Here is a 14331-nt window from a genome sequence, read left to right on the forward strand (position 1 = left end):
CTTGTGGTTGCCATTGTAGGAGTAGGCAGACTTAAGACTGGCTACATTTAGCAACATTTACAGTGGGAATTAACCATTCGCAACACATTGTGTATATTCAGTGAGTTATTCATTTCATTAGTGTTGAAAATAGCAATGTGTATGTACATAAGCGGCGTTCATTTGTGTTCACTGTACCCCTTGTTGTAAGCAGAACGGATATCGCTAAAACACTGACTGTGTTATCCCGCTAGCATAGACCCATGCACACACGTACACGACAGCCATTTTAGGTATCATGGTCTCCTTGTTCACGATCGATCATAGGCACACTTCCCTGACCCTGCAAGCTTCCCCCATGCACCCTGACCGCCCCCGCTCTCACATGCACAAGTCATGAGCCCTCCCCTATGACTCTGCCTCTGAGAATCACACCCCGCTCCTGACCAACACCTCCTTTCCTTCCATGAATACCCCTCCTTTGATGACCTCTTCCTCTGAACCTAATTGTCCACATGGACCGCTGGTCATCCCTTAGCCTGAGGATACAGTTTATTGCCCACTACTGTATGCACTCGCCTCTCTTGAAAGTAGCCACTATTGATCATGACCACCCCACCCCCTGAGATTCGATCAGGCGCACACATTCCAAAGGAATCAGCAGAGCACTCAGCTGCGTGACAGCCCCCTCCTATTGTATGGAGGATAAGGGCCCCTACTGTAGCCACGTGTTGGAATATCTTCACACTTCACAATGTCTTGATTGTAATGAAGGATGTGTGTGCCATAAACCTGTGTATAAAAGACGAAGCCTCAGAGAAACTTGTTAGAGCACCTCCCGAAGACACTATGCGAGTGTCCCAAATGACATGCTCTCCTCATCAATCAATCAATCACGACATTTTTAGAGCGCACTACTCACCCGTAGGGTCTCAAGGCGCTGGGGGTGGGGGGGTGCCGTTACTGCTCGAACAGCCAGGTCTTGAGCTTCTTCCTGAAGGCGAGGTGGTCTTGGGTCAGGCGCAGGTCAGTCGGGAGGGAGTTCCAGGTCTTGGCGGCCAGGTGGGAGAAGGACCTTCCTCCTGTTGTCGCTCTTCGGATGCGGGGGACGGCGGCGAGGGCGAGGCTGGTTGATCTGAGGTGGCGCTTGGGAGCGTAGAAGTTGATTCGGTTGTTGAGGTAGCTCGGGCCTTGGTCGTGTAGGGCTTTGTGTGCGTGGGTGAGGAGACGGAATGTGATTCTTTTCTTGACGGGGAGCCAGTGCAGGTCTCTCAGATGTCCGGAGATGTGGCTGTTTCGTGGGAGGTCGAGAATGAGTCTGGCTGAGGCGTTCTGGACCCGCTGGAGTCTCTTCTGGAGCTTGGCGGTGGTTCCGGCGTAGAGAGCGTTGCCGTAGTCCAGTCGGCTGGTGACGAGGGCCTGGGTGACGGTCTTCCTGGTCTCGGTGGGGATCCACCAGAAGATCTTCCGTAGCATGCGTAGGATGTTGAAGCATGATGAGGAGACGGCGTTGACTTGTCTGGTCATGGAGAGGGAGGAGTCCAGGATGAAGCCCAGGTTACGTGCGTGGTCAGTCGGTTTGGGTGCGGTGCCCAGGGCGGGGGGCCACCAGTTGTCGTCCCAGGCGGAGGGCGAGGAGCCCAGGATGAGGACCTCCGTCTTGTCCGAGTTCAGTTTCAGGCGGCTGGTCGTCATCCACTCGGCTACGTCTCTCATCCCTTCGTGCAGGTTGGTTCTGGCGGCGGCGGGGTTGTTGGTCAGGGAGAGGATCAGCTGGGTGTCGTCGGCGTAGGAGATTATGCTGAGGTTGTGTTTGCGTGCGATGGCCGCGAGGGGGCTCATGTAGACGTTGAAGAGGGTGGGACTCAGCGAGGATCCTTGGGGGACGCCGCAGATGACTTCGGTGGTCTCTGACTTGTACGGTGGTAGGCGGACTCTCTGTGTTCTTCCGTCGAGGAAGGAGGTGATCCATTCCAGTGCCTTCTCCTGGATTCCGATGTTGCCGAGGCGCTGTACTAGGGTGCGGTGGCAGACAGTGTCGAACGCCGCGGAGAGGTCAAGGAGGATGAGGGCCGCTGTTTCTCCGTTGTCCATCAGGGTTCGGATGTCGTCGGTGGCAGCGATGAGGGCGGTCTCGGTGCTGTGGTTGGCTCGGAAGCCAGACTGTGAGGGGTCGAGGGATCCATTCGTCTCGAGGAAGGCGGCCAGCTGTTTGTTGACGGTCTTTTCGATGACTTTGGCCGGGAACGGGAGGAGCGAGATGGGACGGTAATTCTTGAGTTCGGTGGGGTCCGCTGTGGGTTTCTTGAGGAGAGCGCTGAGTTCGGCGTGCTTCCAGCTCTCCGGGAAGGTGGCGGTGTCGAAGGAGGTGTTGATAATGTCCCGCAGGTGGGGTGCGATGAGAAATAAACCTTTTTCCTTGTCTTCCTGCTTCCAGTGCCCGTCTCTTTATTTGGTAATTATTCAAGATGGGAACTAAGAGTCGCCCTGCGCCAGCAGCCTGGGCATCGGGTGCGTTATGGGCTGACTTTTCCACAATTGGCGCCCACATGGGGCCCATCAGCGACATAAGGTCCGGTAAGAGAGGTCCAGACGATGGGGTGAACATCTAAATGATTGGAGTATACCTGCCTTGAGAGGGCCCTCGTCCGGCTGCCGATTGAATGAACTTCACCGATTCCGAACGGATCTCTCTCAAGTGACCTATTGTCCTGACTGGAATCCCACAGGAATGCTGCGGTAAAAACATGGAGAAAGAGAACGATCGGGCGCTGGAAAAAGGAAGGCGAAGAACTGTCCACATGGTCCGGTCCGGGTAAGGTCGTGACACACGACATATTGCGAAATTGATTGATTGATTGTTTGAAAATACTAGTATTACTCACTTTATTGTCTCTGAGAGATTCTCTATTTGCAAACAAGCACAGAGTCGCCATACTCTGTTTAGTCTTTGCAGATAGTGAAGGATAGGTAATGCAGACTTTTGTCCCCATTGTAATCCGTCATACCTATTTTTCTCCCCATTGATTGATTGTTTGAATCGAGCATTGAATTGTTCGAAGTTGGTTCTCTTAAGGATCATTCTCTGCCTACAAACGGGGAAGAATAGGAATATTCTCTCTCCCTTTGCAGATAGTGAAGAGTAGGTAACGCAAGCTTTTAACCCGTCGTACCTATTCCGTTCCTCATTGATTGATTGATTGTCCGAACATTGACTGTTTGGAATTGTTCTTTTTGGAGGTATTCTCTGTTTGCAAATAACGTGGAATAGAAATGTTCTGTCTAGTCTTTGCAAGTAAGGAAGGAGAGGTAATGCAGACCTTTGTCCCCCGTTGTAACCTGTCATGCCTATCTACTCCCCACTGATTGATACGCCAGTTTCACCCGGACCATTTACTAGAGGTAGGTCATCTGGCCCGACCAGAGAGCACCCCTAGTGAAAAGGACATATACAATAATAACGAAGTGATCACTGTATCCTGTTAACAGAAACTTTAGCATGAAACAACCTGGAAAGAAAGGAATAGGAAAACGAAATCAGTAGGCCACTGATGAACTTTTTATTAAATAACGAACAAGGAAACAATAACAATACTTAATGATAAAACCTATTATTGTCCTAGAAACAAGAAACGTTAGAAATAAGCCCGTAATAAGAAACCTGAAAATGATAAGAGAAGCCAAGCTTGACATTGCGACGGCCATGGGGCAACAAGGCTTCGTTGCCCCTCGCTGCTCCAAACATGTCTGTCCCCCCCGCCTGCCACGCCCCAATAACGGCAACCTGAGAAAGATACAAAGCAGCAGACATCCGCCCCCATTCTGGAAACTTCCAAAGTGCAACAGGTTTACGGCTACGCCCAGCAACACATGTAGGGCGGGTCCTGCTGCCAACCGTCGGCCGGAGATCATAAAAGGCCGAGGCCGACGGGATCCGGCCGCAGTGGCTGCTACGACAACCCTGGAGAGTTGCAGGGGGGGGAATGTCCATGTCCTCGACCCCCCCCTCTCTCTCCCAGTCTGGACCAGCATCCATGGAGGGCCTGGGAGTGGAGAGGCCACTACACGAAAGGCCCAGGAGAGGCGCCACGCGCCACGCGCCAAGGTCTGTCCCAAGGATGGACTAAGGGACCCGTTCCTGGGGCCGTGGCAAGGAGCGTCAGGCCGCCATCGACCGGAGGCCCGGCCCGAAAACATGCCAGGCGCCACTTCTTTCTTTTATAATGGCTGCGACAACTCTGGGGGGGATGTCGTGCACATGCCTCCGACCCCCCCCCCCTCGTCCTCATCGCCTGGTCCGGCCATAACAAATGTCAAGCGAGACGCCGTGGGGTGCACTGGGAGGGAGAGGCGGCGCGAACGAGCCTCTCCCGCCTCCCCAGGTGGAGGCTCCCCAGCTGCACCCTAGGCGCTCCACGCGCCCGGAAAAAGGGTTCATCCACTGTGGCGACGCTGCAACACCTCGCCCGGCAGGTTGGAGCCCGTCCGCTCATTTGACCCCGCGATTGCCGGTAGCTGCCGAACTCTCAAAATGGCGATCGACCTTGCAAGAGCGGGCCCAGCATGAAGGAATGGCCCGGTCACTTGTTGACTCCACCATTATAAAAGTTCTCCTCGTCCTTGAAGATTCTAGAGGAGCCGCGGGAGTCCCCGACTCCCGCAGATACCCCCGATGGGGAATGACTGCCATGATTGCCCTCGGAACGATGGAAATGTAGCCACAGGACGTCGGCGCTCCCATGCTGGCACCAGCCTCAGTTTGAATGACTAGAATCCTGCAGACTACAGTTCGGATCAGTTCCGGTGAAAACACAGTATGACCCGGTAGTAACATTGTTGCCTCCCTCCCCTTTTTTTTGACTGATAGTTCAGACCGCCGATCCTTTCTTTTGCCCTTTAACGGAACTTTTGGACTGGCAAAAGAAGCTCTGGGCCAACCGCGAATTAGTGGAGATTTAGACTATGCCTGGATCTGCCTGACTACACCCAAAATGGCGCCGATGCAAATGAAACTTTCAACTCCTTGTTGTACCCCGATTGTTCAGCCCTGATGTCATGAGATATGTATGCAGGTTTTTAAACCACATGGATTGATATAGGATGTGTACTGATTATATGTTCGGACAATTAATTGATTCGGGATGTGTACTGTCAGTTCGGGAAATGAATTGATATGGGATGGGTACTGGTTATATGTTCGGACAATGAATTGATATTGGGTGGGTACTGATTATGTGTTCAGACGGTAAATTGACATCAGATGGGTATTAATTGAACATTCGGACAATGAATTGTTGTTAAGTTTGGCGCATCATGATTATTGAAAGTTGGAAGCCCAACACTCATGACACTCGCTCACACTGAAGTCTCGACATGATTTTGTTGCACTTGTCGTACTTTTAGATTATGAAATAAACGATCACCGACTCCATTAAAATTTTCTGCTAATAAGTATCCCCACATATAACAGTTCCAGCCTGCTCCGTGGCCGGCCCACGGGGTTGTAAGCCCATATTTATGCACCGACATTCTTATTAAAGATTTTTTGGAAAAAGCAAACGTAGTTGTCACGTGTGAATTAGTAAGTTTCGAATAAATGACCACTGTTTAAGGATCAAAAAAGTATAGTACGCAGAGATACTGCAAAAATGAATGGTACAGGTTTTTGTTGTATGTACTTTGCACATCTTTGTACGGCCTAAAGCAACCGCTAAAGACCCTGGAATTCAGTCTATACTTTATATGCCACCTGTATCAGGAAAACTGTGCTAAAATACCCCTAAGTCGCTCCAAAGGAGTGCCATCTGGACTCCCTACATACGATCCGTAAAACCACACTTGGGTGACCTATGCTATCCACCGGCCTCCGATAATCATCTCTCCCACACTAAAAGGTTCATCTGGGCTTAAATGCCGAGTTGGCAAGAACTGCGTTCCGTGGAGATAGACCGAGTATGTAGTAAGTAAAAGCCTTTTCGGGTTTATGCGCGCTGATGTATTCTTAAATGCTGCCCCCGCCCCCTTCTTTTTCCCTCTTTTCTGCAGGTCACTTTGGAACATCGGTTAAAAATACGAAAAAAGAAAATGGTGATCTAACGGACGAAGAGACGGGAAAAAGGCGTTCGATTATGGTGCCCACGCACTCCGAATAATACAACCTAAACTAATGTGCACACATGATTAAACCCTCCACACTTAACTAAATAGGGAAAGTTTAAGGAAAATTCCGAGGTAAGGATTACACAAGTACCCTCCGACGGGAGGACTAGGGATATTGCCGATACTTAAAGACCTACTACCTTCTTTTCGCATCCTCATAGACAAGTAACTAAAAGCTGCCCCATTGTTCTCCAATTGACACCAACTGTTGTCTCAGCCTGGAAACACATTTGCTAAAATGACTCGAAAATACCGCCGTGAGCATTAGCCCGACCAGGTCAGTTCATGACCAATTGCCAACGGCGTAAGTGTGTACAATCAAAGCCACCAGTAAGGGCAGCCGACGAATAAAAGAGAAGAGAAAGGTAAAAAGAGCTTAGGATGACAAGGATGCACAGCATACAGAAAAGGATAATTTTGGCCAATAACTGTTTTATGTTTCGTCTTGGATTTTTGTAAATAATACGTGTACTGTCTCCCCCGTCTGAGTTCGTGTGTACGTGATGTATGGATCTACGTCATCCCTCCACTTGTGTTTCCGTATTACTTAACCCCTGTTGTTCTATGTTGTGCGCGCACTGAATGGTCCATTATTGTACACGTCTCTCTCTCTCTCTCTCCCTCTCTCTTTCTCTCTTTCTCTCTCCATGTCATACGTGTACTGAATGGACCACTTAGAGGGCGGTCTCTCTCTCTCTCTCTCTCTCTCTCTCTCTCTCTCTCTCTCTCTCTCTCTCACTCTCTAAAGCCCCCCTGTTCCCTCCTTCCTTGTATGGTAACGTTGTGCCCCCCCCCCCCCCGGCACAACACCTAATTGGGTCTCCTCGAACACAAAGGTGTTTGGAAAAATTGACCGGAACTAAACGATTGTGACTCGCCATATTACTACCTCCCCTTTCCTGTAAAGCGATAGAACCCGTGTTGGTAATGAAGGAAAGGATAGGTAAGACGTCGGATGTCCCCTAATCTGGCCTTCTATGGGGGGACTATAACGTCAATGGCCTTCTGTTTTTCGGTTTGCTAAAATGCAATTCCCAATGCACAGATTGCTTCGCTCCTCTGCCCCTGAGTGCGGATGTCCAGAGTACCCCACTTCTCCCGATCGACCCCAGCTCCCTGTCCAAAGCGTCCCCGTTTCCCCCGATTAACCCCAGCTTCATGTCATCTACCCTCGAAAGCGAAATTGATGACTTTGATTAACGTTCACTCCCCAAGAAAAGCATGTTTTTCATCCGCCCCCTCCCCCTTCTTCATGACGATAACGCCCCTGCTTACAAGAGTTAGCCGACCCCGAAGGGAAATGTAAGATTGTCGATACTTGGGTTAAAGGGAAGGGCGAGTCTCTACATAAGGACTCGATTTTGAGTTTGATATAATACACTGTGTATAAAGGTCCAATTTCTCTCCCCGTACGTCACGAATGAGCGCCAAACAGGGTTATGAATTCCATAGCAATGCACTCCTATAGACTCCATAAGTGACGACTTCTGACTGTGACCGATGAACTCATTCCCCACCTACATGGGATTGGGGACGGAATTGAGATGTATAAATGTCTTCTCCTACCAGTTTTTCTAAAACCTTGTTTTTATACTCATTTAAAGATATAATAACCGGAGGAGAGGAGCTGGACGTGACGCACAGCCTGGCCACAGATCATGAAGCACATGTGACCGCAACCAAAGGTGGAGCCGCAGAGCAACGAGACGCGGGACGAGGCACAACTTTCAAACTCGGCAGATGAAAGAATGAAGGGCTACCTTGAAGCCCTCGACTTGCTGACCCACTCGTGCCTGAAGTCCCCGTCCCCTTTTGAGTCCGACTGATGGGCCTGCCTGCTCGTTGTCCTTTGCTCCCTTGGTCTCTTGATGTGTTCGAAGATCTGGCCCCACACCGCCCTCTCATTCCTCGATTATTCAACAAACTCTTTCATATAAACTTTTTACTATAGAATTAGGTTTGCCACGGAAAAAGAGAGACACGCAGGTGCCCAGCATAAGGCACCCCTAAGAAGATCAGTTAGGAAACAGGACTGTGATCTAACAGCAGAGGACTGATCGCACCCTGCAACGCGTAAGGATGATTCCGAGCTGGACTTATAGCTCCACCGCCGGTGCTCAAAAGCGCCAACGAAAAGAAAACGGACTACCAGAGTCTACCAGTGGTGGCTCGTCGTTGAAAAATACATTTTCACTAAGACCCCCCTTCCTGAACTTTCTACCCACCCTTTGACTAGTTGTTTACATCTAACTGAATTCCCCCCTCAATTTTTATTGCTTTCAAAAATATTTCATCGGTCACTCAAGTCCAAAAGTCTCATATAGCACTTTTTACTGTATGTTGATGTCATCGGAGAGAAAGTCTGAACTTGATTCTGTAATGTTTCGGAACCTCTTTTCTTGACTCCGACTAAATATTATGCCGATCTCTAGGCTTGTATGAAGAACCCAACAAATGTAAATTAACATGTAGTGCATTCTGCCTATTGCATCGACTATGTAGAAATTGAACTTGCTTATGTAAAAAAGCGGCGACTGTTGAAAATAGCAATGTGTATGTACATAAGCGGCGTTCATTTGTGTTCACTGTACCCCTTGTTGTAAGCAGAACGGATATCGCTAAAACACTGACTGTGTTATCCCGCTAGCATAGACCCATGCACACACGTACACGACAGCCATTTTAGGTATCATGGTCTCCTTGTTCACGATCGATCATAGGCACACTTCCCTGACCCTGCAAGCTTCCCCCATGCACCCTGACCGCCCCCGCTCTCACATGCACAAGTCATGAGCCCTCCCCTATGACTCTGCCTCTGAGAATCACACCCCGCGCCTGACCAACACCTCCTTTCCTTCCATGAATACCCCTCCTTTGATGACCTCTTCCTCTGAACCTAATTGTCCACATGGACCGCTGGTCATCCCTTAGCCTGAGGATACAGTTTATTGCCCACTACTGTATGCACTCGCCTCTCTTGAAAGTAGCCACTATTGATCATGACCACCCCACCCCCTGAGATTCGATCAGGCGCACACATTCCAAAGGAATCAGAAGAACACTCAGCTGCGTGACAGCCCCCTCCTATTGTATGGAGGATAAGGGCCCCTACTGTAGCCACGTGTTGGAATATCTTCACACTTCACAATGTCTTGATTGTAATGAAGGATGTGTGTGCCATAAACCTGTGTATAAAAGACGAAGCCTCAGAGAAACTTGTTAGAGCACCTCCCGAAGACACTATGCGAGTGTCCCAAATGACATGCTCTCCTCATGAGAAATAAACCTTTTTCCTTGTCTTCCTGCTTCCAGTGCCCGTCTCTTTATTTGGTAATTATTCAAGATGGGAACTAAGAGTCGCCCTGCGCCAGCAGCCTGGGCATCGGGTGCGTTATGGGCTGACTTTTCCACATTAGGATGTTGACGTAACAACCCCAGTGAAAATAATGCATATCAGACAGCTGTGTCAGCATTATGCAAATAGTTTCAATAGAATCAACATATCTTCTAATGCGGTGTGGGTGAGGTCATAAGCCAAATTTGGTGGTCCATGAAAGTTCATACATTAAATTAAGAATGCCTTTAAATTGTGTATTTATCTTTTCACATTTGCAGTAATTCATTGACAAAGATCAAATGCCACACTATGGGGCATATTATCAAGGGGGTTTATCTCCGCTTTTTTGGCTTTAAAAGCCAAGAAAGTGGAGATAAAATTATCTCCCTATTACCTAGCTGTCGCTAACACCAGTTAGCGACAGTTAGTAGGAGATAGCGACCATCTTGGGCCCCGCTTTGCATGTCAGTGATATTTATCACTAATGACATGCAAAGTGGGCGTGCCAAGATGTTAGCGACTGGAAACAGTCGCTAACATCGCTATCTCCTATTACCAACTTTTGGAGACTCCAAAAGCTAACACCTGCCCCTGAGCAGTTCTTAGCCATGTTATCCAATGGTAGGTGGATAACATGGCTAAGAGCATTAGCTCGGTAATGCATGAATATCACTGACTTTTCAGCGATATTCATGCATTTCGGCCGTTTGTTTTCGCTTAGGAGATAAACCTTGATAATATCAAGGCTCCTAAGCGATAAAAATCGCCGCAGCTCGGCGATAAAAATATCGCCGCTAAACCAACATAGCGATAATTATCGCTAGTTGTTGGTAATATGCCCCCCTGTTTTCCTGAGAAATTGCTGCTTATTTTGTTAACATGGGTATTGGTGTTTACAAACTTTTCACACACTGCAGTCATAGAAAGAAAAGTAAAGTGATTTATGTGATAATTATGCTAGGGTAGTGAGAGTGGGTAAAGAAGCCTGTGGGATGTCATTTTTTGTAACACTCAAGAAAATGTAAATATCTGTTCAGCAGTTCGGAAAGAAAAAATTTCTAGGTGATGCGCAAATGATAAATATTCATTGAAACCCAATTTCCAGGCATTATCATTTGTGTGCAATATAGTTTTATCAGTCAATCAATCAGGAGTTTGTATAGCGTGGCTACTCACCAGTGAGGGTCTCAAGGTGAAACTATATATATATGCAAATTTAGTGATCATTTCAATGAAATATGCTGTCTGCAAATGACAGTGCGTTACCACACAATGCTTTTGTTATATTAAAAAATAACCCGCCTCATCTCGATTAAAGCTAGGTGGGTCACGAAAGTTGGTCATGCTAAAAGGTAGATTGTGGTCCTAAAATGTTTGGGAAGCACTGTTCTAGTACTTAAGATTTCTTGAAGTGATAACAAATGCTGTACACATGAACTAGAAATAGAAGTAAGAAAATGAAAGCAAGAAGATGGATATGCAGGTGTAAACAAATGTAAGCACAACCTGAAAGACGAGCATTTTTTTAAAGGTACTTGAGAAGAAGGGTGGACTGTACACTTTACTCACGACACAGATGGATGAAGGAAAACATGTGCAACAAGTGAAATAAATGCACAGCATCCATCAGATTCACAGCAACTGCTCCCAAATCTTCCTATAAAGACACCAAGTCTACGTCACTATTTAAGCAGCATATCTTCGGTCTGTCCAAAGGGACAAGTTTTGTATTACTGTAGATGGAAAAAGGGTCCACTTTCCTTGGCACCATGCCATCCCTCCAATTTAAATGTGATTGTGTCTGTGGATTGCTAAATCATTTACAACAAATATAACATAATTATTCAAACCATATTTTAGTGATTTGGGGTAATAAAGGTGGGTGCAGCATAACACACAAGGCCACAGCTAATATATTGCCTAAAATGCACAACAATACATAGAGACACTTAACTTATGGCTAGAGCGACACATAAACCTTGCCTCTTCACCAAGCTGTCAAACTCTTGCTGTCTCGCAGCTTTTTCATCAAGTTAAGGTCAAACTTAATGGCAGTCTGCATTTATGGATTGTCCATTACTGCTGACTGAGTGACCAATTCCCCACCATCTGTTCAATCAAATGTACTAAAATGCTACTCGCCACTAACTCTCATATATTTCTGCATGTTCAAAACATGCTGAGGTTATGCTAAAATGGCTATAAGTACCGAAAAAGGAAATAAATCAATAAATAAAAATATAGTGTACCTCCTTTGTAGATGCCAGACATCAATGATGGCAGACAAAAGCAACACAAACTCAACAACTCAAAACCTCCTGTATCAAACCTATAAAAAAAGGCAGCAACACAACTGATCAATTGATTTGCCAATATGCAATGGCGAATTGTTATGCAAAGGCAGTAAATAATCTGCCTTAAGTCAATATTCAGCATTCATCTAAGGAAACAACCTTCTATCTGTTTAAAAAATCAAATTCCGACTAGGTCATGGCATGTCTACACTGATTGCTGCATGGGGCTTCAAGGCAACTATTGATTCATTGAATCTCTATTACTTGAACTCTACTCTGCTGTCCAACTTTTCATCCCCTATCATTGCTACTGAGAGTTGAAAATGTAGGTATAGACAAGATTCACTGCTTTCTCTTTAAAGGATCCCTTATGATTTCATGTAACCATTGCTCCTCCACCAGACCAACAGTTCCTCAAGGCACTACCACCACCCATCAGTTCTAACACATGTACCTTAACCCTCAACAAGATCTCATCTTCTCCTTCAACTAACACTACAGTTATGTTGACACCATACAAATAATACTCTAGCTTGACAATCCATCAAGTCTGAATGTCTGTGCCTAATGGCTTCAAGCGGTTGACCACTGGATGCTAAACATGTCTGAGATAGTAGAATATTAAAAATGGACAAAATGTCACTATTTCAAAATTTGGCTAAGAAAACTTGGCTCACCACCTAACCCTCCAAACCAAGGAATTAATTTAGGAATGATTATGGTCTCTAATCTCTCTCTTATAGCACAACTAAAACAAGTTAATAAAGAATATTTTTTACAAAATGCGATCCCTATGTCACATGATCCATTGCCTAGGTTTCTCTCCAAGTACTTTCCCATCTAGGTTATGCTAGTGGTATTTAATTTTAAGTTACTACCCTCAAGATTCACAAAAACGAGAGAATGAATATGAGAAAGTGGATTATTAATTGCAAAGGATTTGAGTATTTCACAGATCATATGTCCACAACCTTCCATCTACTGGCAGCCAAGTACCCTATTGTAGCACTTGACTCTTTTAGGCTAACGTGCGAGAGCAGTCCAAGGCGTGGGCATGGGAGGTGGTCTGGATTGGTACCCAAACCCACAAAATGCAACAAACATGAACCAATAATTCAGATATAATTAGCTCTTTTACTTATAAAAAGGAAAAGTATTTTATTACCAACACACTGCTCAATAATAAGTATTAATTTTCAAATATGTAAAAGTAGGAAGGTGGAAATTCCTATGGTTATACTATCCTAAAAGTTCTCACCCCTTGCAAACCCTGAAACCTGTAACCACATTACCCCCCACCTATACAAGATAAGAGGATGTTGTTATCAAAGGCAGGCCTACTGGCTTTGTCAGGGTGTCACTACAATATTAAAAGCAGATATTTTTCACAATAAATCGATGCAACACAAATAAATATCCCTAAGGATGATAACAAGGCCAATTATTAGGATCTGTCATGGCTCACTATTTACATTCTGATTGCCAGTAAACATTTCAAAACATTTTAATGACAGTCATTAAAATTGACTGTTAACCTTTCGAAGACTTCCGTTATAACATATAATGATTCATTGGCAACTTTCTCATTGTCAATAAAACATCAATTTCAGTAAAGCGTGTGTACGAGTCTTTCGTCTACTTTTAATGTGTTGCAAGTGCAGCCTAAGGACCACCCAATAGGGGTCGCTAGACTAAAAACACCTCTTGCTTATTCACAGGTACCATTTCCTTGCACTTTGTTACAGCCTATTTCGAACCTCGCACATCAATATCAACACCACCACTGTAAGCCTCACTACAATAAACACCCCATCAATCATGAGCTCATCAATGACAGTACAGAAACCTCATGGCAACAGAAGGGCTTCATAGTGTCATCATTGGTATGAAGCACTATATATGTTCTACAATATAGACTTAGAGCCCTCCATAACAGGCTCTACTGGCCATTAAAGGCCTGCTCCAGTGTTAAAGGGCCGAGCCTAAGGCGAGGGCTTTTAACAAGGGAGTTGGCCTTTAATGGCCGGTAAAGCCTGCTACCGAGGGCTCTAAGACTATTTGAACATTCCGCCCCTAGAGGGCCGAATGTTCTAATTTGTTAAAACAAAGGCCTCTCGGAGCCCAAGGAGGATGAAAACCCCTCTGGCTCCAAAAGGCCTATGTACATAGCTGTTGCTGTGAACAAAAATTGGAATGTTGATGCTCCGGGCTTCTACTGTCTATTAGAAGCCTGGAGTATTCCATTGTTTTCAATAGAGCACTCAACATTCCAATATGTTAATACCAGTTATAGCCTTTGTCTCAAGCTGCATGCTGTAATGTTTGCAAATGTATCAATCAGAGTAATAAGAAAACCTTCTATATGGCATTATCAGAAGCCAAACTGTATTGTGCATAACAATCCAGTATTGATCCTTCAGCAGAATATGAGTTTATCAGCTTCATATAAGTTAAGAAACTAGTTTCAGTTGCCTGTTTAAATATACAGGTTCAGTGACACTGCGTACCAAATGGGGCTGACTTTGCCAACAAGTTAGTTAGAACTGCCCCCAAAGTTTCATA

This window comes from Lissotriton helveticus, chromosome 2_2, assembly GCF_964261635.1.
Source record: "Lissotriton helveticus chromosome 2_2, aLisHel1.1, whole genome shotgun sequence".
Classification (NCBI taxonomy): domain Eukaryota; kingdom Metazoa; phylum Chordata; class Amphibia; order Caudata; family Salamandridae; genus Lissotriton; species Lissotriton helveticus.